At 44.4% G+C, this 5,000-nt stretch overlaps 1 protein-coding gene across 1 annotated transcript in view; it reads right to left on the reverse strand.

The window, feature by feature from the left end:
• Positions 1–4,086: 4,086 nt before the first annotated feature.
• Positions 4,087–5,000, reverse strand: part of slc71a2a (solute carrier family 71 member 2a) — a 10,747-nt gene continuing 9,833 nt past the window's right edge. The window contains exon 13 of the mRNA XM_084482764.1: positions 4,087–5,000. This exon is cut by the window's right edge and continues 498 nt beyond it. The gene's annotated coding sequence lies outside the window, so the exon portion shown is untranslated.

The raw sequence follows: 5,000 nt of genomic DNA on the forward strand, positions 1-5,000 counted from the left end.
TACAACAAGAGTACACACTCACTCACTCACTCACTCACATGGGTACACACTCACACGGGTACATGCACACACTCACTCACACAGGTACAGAGACACACTCACACATCTAGATACATATACATATATATATAAATATACATATATATATCATTTGACCAAATGATGGCTCCAGAGAGGCGTGCTGCTGCCCGTCTCCTGTGTAGGTACACACCGCGAGACACACAGACTCATGCTGGTGATCGTCTGTAGCCCCGCTGGGATCCAGAGCTGGGACATCTGTTGAGCATCCAAGTAGAGACTCTGTGGGAAGTACCGTTGTACACAGTACTCTCTGTACAGCGGTACTTCCCACAGAGTCTCTACGTTGTACACAGTACTCTGTGTACAACGGTACTTCCCACTCTGTCCTACCGTTGTACAGAGTACTCTCTGTACAGCGGTACTTCCCACAGAGTCTCTACGTTGTACACAGTACTCTGTGTACAACGTTCACCTGCTCCAATAGTTGTTGTTGATGATTGTTTCGGCCACGTTATCTACAGCTGTGTGGGTAGTTGACTCTTCTAATGTTAGCAGGTTAACGTTATGTTACTTGCGGCATTCTCCTGGCAATGACGGAACGTGAATAACGTTGGATCGATCTGCACTGAATACCTCCACTCCAATGCTGCCACCAACAGACCCCCAGCGGCAGAAATGACATACGTATACTTAATACTTTATACACATACTTCAACATAGACTGTTTATAATACAGGTTCAACTGACTTAACATAGACTGTATATAATCCGGGTTTATCTGACCTAACATAGACTGTTTATAATACAGGATAAACTGACATAACATACTGTTTGTAATACAGGTTAATCTGACCTAACATAGACTGTATATAATACAGGTTAATCTGACCTAACATAGACTGTATATAATACAGGTTAATCTGACCTAACATAGACTGTATATAATACAGGATAAACTGACTTTCATACGTGTTCATTGGTGGAAACTATTGCAGACTTTTCATTTAAAGTAGTACATGAACACTAGTGGAGATTCAGACTACATCTATGGACAGACTTATCTAAGTAGGAACATATACCGTAACCGTATATCCCTGTGAAATGTCTGGAAGCTACGACAACGTGAATAAGTACCCTCTAGCCTCATCCGAATCTCTGCAGCTTTGGATTAAAGTGTCTGCTACATGACCTCTGACCTGGAGACCTGACCTTATTGCTGAGTCCTCTCCCACTGCAAGCTGTATACAGGACTACCACGACACACCTGGCCCTTCATCACCTCCACCCTGAATGGGACCGGCCTTCTGCCCAACAACCCTCTGAGTGATTGACAAGTTGAACCCTTAAGGTGATCTTTATGGTCTGTCATAAGAAGCTCAAGTTGGTGTGACTCTCGTGACACAAGCTTTTCAAGGACAAGGCATTTCCCCACATTGTGTCGGCATCCATAAGGGCCTCTCGTGCAAAACATCAAGAAGACATTCGAGCACAACCCAAACAAACATCTGCTCACAACAAACAACAACACAACGGAATGGACAGAGTGGAGGGAACAGGTGTCTGCCAATCTGCCATACATTATAAAGAATAGTGATGTTATGACACATGTTACATGTATATAAAAATGTAGCCATGCCATGGTCCTATTTCCAGCTGAGGAAAATGTACATATTACACGTGGTATCAGCACGTAGTGCCGCTGCGCATCGGGCACCGTTGATCCAGATGTTCTGCCGGGTGTATAACGGGGGTTCAGGTGATACCTGCCTGGTACCCCCTGACTGGTACTCATGGTACCTCCTACCCGGTACCCCCTTCCGGGTACTGATAACCTGGTATCCTCTATCTGGTATCTCCCACATAGACCCCTACACGGTACCTCCTACCACCTATAGCCAGTACCCTCTAACCGGGTCCCTGGTACATCCCAACAGTCACCTGGTATCCTTACACCCCACAGGGTACCTCCTACCGGGTACCCCCCTACCTTGGCCCCCTTGCAGGGGGCAGACCTACCTTGGAAATGATGAGCGGCTCGCCATGCTCCAGCCCCCCTTGCATGGTGAAGCCCCAGGGGGCGCCGCCACGGAGCCGGGCCTCCACCAGCATCATTCCCCCTGCGTGGAGCTCCGAGCTGCTGCCCCGGAGCCGGGCCTCCACCAGCACCACTCCCTCGGCGTGGAAGTCCGAGCTGCCGCTAGCGCTGCTATCCATGCCCGGCCCCGCGGTCCATGGAGGACGCCGGAGTGGAGGGAAAGTTGTCAATAGCCCCGGTAGTCCGAGTTACGGAGTCTTACACGTCCTAGTTCATGGACAGTTAAGGGTCAGGAAGCGTGTGTATAAAAACAACGTCAAATACTGGGAATGTATGTTGCAAATCATTTCCTCGTCGGGTTAAAAAACACGACCAACCCGTCGGCTGCGGAGCGCATTCCGCACATTCTGGGAGCACTTGTTCTCCGGCCAGACTGCAACAAGTGGCCGGGGAAGTGGCCACTAACACCCCGAAAGCCCTCAGTCACTCTCCGACCTCACTGCTGGGATGTCGCTACACACGCGTCCGCGTCGCAGGACGATCAGCGATCAGACTTCACCGGTTGTCAGAAACTCTCCTGCTTCTTCTTCCCCGGTCAGTTTAGCATCACAATCAAATCTGCTCCGACTCGATGAGCAAGCAGAATAGAGAGGGAGGAGAGAGAGAGAGAGGAGGGAGAGGGGGGGAGGAGGGAGAGGGAGGAGAGAGAGAGAGAGAGGAGGGAGGGAGTTAGGAGGGAGGAGAGGGAGGGAGGGAGGAGGGAGAGAGAGGGAGGAGGGAGGGAGAGAGGAGAGAGAGGGAGGTGGGAGGGAGGAGAGAGAGGGAGAATACAGAGGGAGGAGGGAGTTAGGAGGGAGGAAGGGAGGGAGGAGAGAGAGGGAGGAGGGAGGGAGGGAGAGAAGAGAGAGAGGGAGGGGAGAGGTGGGAGGTGGGAGGGAGGGAGAGTCCGGTTTTAGGTCAGATGGCCTGTAGTGGGAAGACATCAGTAAACCGATTATTCATGTGAACGAATTAACGAGTTGGCTCTTTATGAAGTTCTTCAAACGCAGTAGGAGTCGTCCAATCAGAGGAGACCTCGATGCCTCATTTACCTCTCAGTGCCTTCGGCGCCAGTGCGCATGTGTAGACAGTTATTAATGAGTAGTTATTTTGTCACGTATATTGGAAGTTTTATATATTAAACAACAGGCTTCCCACTAGAAATGATGTTCTGTCACTTCCTAGGTCCGTATGTCTGTCTTCCTTCTTACCTGTCTGCTTACATTTCTGTCAGTTTGTCTGTCTGTCTGTAGCTGTCTGTCTGTCCTGGAGGGCCACTACAAAAACGAATGCTACGTTGTTTGCATTTTTGCAAATACAATACAACACCACCAGTTTCTCATGTGACAAAAAGGTGTCAAATTACTGCATATACACTGTATATACATACACTCTGTATACACTTTATATACACTCTGTATAGAGTGTATACACTATATACTCTCTATAATGTAACCAAAGCCCTAACTTGATAAGGTGCTTCATGATGTATTGGACCACTTCGTTATCAGGCTGCTTCTGTCCTTCAGTCATGTCGCGTGACGACCTTATGGAAGTTTAGGAAGTATTTGTAAAACTAGGATAGAATGGATATTAAAAAGTATCCCTACTATAATGAATGCTATTAAGTATTATATATGTAGCATAGAATGGATATTATAAATTAGCCTACTATGAAGAATGGATATTATAAATCAGCCTTTATATAGAATCGATATTATGAAGTACCCCTAACCCTATATAGTATAAAATGGATATCTAAAGTAGCCTACTATATACATAGTATATACTTTATAATATAAAGTACTATATATGTATTATGGAATCTATTTTATAAAGTTATAATATTTTAAGAATGGATATTCTAAAGAATCCTGCTGTATATATTATATATTATATTATTATAGTGAATGGATATTAGAAACCACCAACATTCACAACCTGCTGTCTCCACTTTCTGAGTAAGAAAGAAAACATGCGGCGGGCGAATTCCAACCAACAATCATTTATTATTATAGGGCTCGTCGTGTTGGGTAGCCAAGCATCACCACATAGGCATGGCTACATCAAAACAAATAAATAAATTAAATAACTGTGCTTGAAGGATTGAGTTTTTTTTAAATGATGGTCACACATGCAAGAGAAAAAAAACATTGGGAAAATAAACTAATCTTGTGAAAACTGTATAAATAACCTCATATTGTAGTACTTCCTTCATCTCTTTTGGCCAAATTCTAACTGAAGGTTGGTTCAAGCACCAACTGTAAGTTTTCCCACATGACATCACTAAGTACAGTTAGCTAGCCTGCTAATCACAGCTAGCTAGTCTGTGTGACATCAATTTGTACAGTTTGCTAGTCTTTGTGACATCACTAATAAGTACAGTTAGCGTGTCTTTGTGACATCACTAATAAGTACAGTTAGCTTGTCTTTGTGACATCACTAATAAGTACAGTTAGCGTGTCTTTGTGACATCACTAATAAGTACAGTTAGCTTGTCTTTGTGACATCACTAATAAGTACAGTTAGCTTGTCTTTGTGACATCACTAATAAGTACAGTTAGCGTGTCTTTGTGACATCACTAATAAGTACAGTTAGCTAGTCTTTGTGACATCACTAATAAGTACAGTTAGCTTGTCTTTGTGACATCACTAATAAGTACAGTTAGCTTGTCTTTGTGACATCACTAATAAGTACAGTTAGCTTGTCTTTGTGACGTCACTAATAAGTACAGTTAGCTTGTCTTTGTGACATCACTAATAAGTACAGTTAGCTTGTCTTTGTGACGTTACTAATAAGTACAGTTAGCTTGAGCCCTCTCAGATAGCAGGGATAAAGCTTAGTTTAAATTGTAAAAAAAAAAATACAAATGAACACTGAATCCAAAGCTGATAAGTTGACACA

The sequence above is a fragment of the Micromesistius poutassou genome (genome assembly GCF_964030765.1).
Source record: "Micromesistius poutassou genome assembly, chromosome: 18".
In the NCBI taxonomy this organism is placed as follows: domain Eukaryota; kingdom Metazoa; phylum Chordata; class Actinopteri; order Gadiformes; family Gadidae; genus Micromesistius; species Micromesistius poutassou.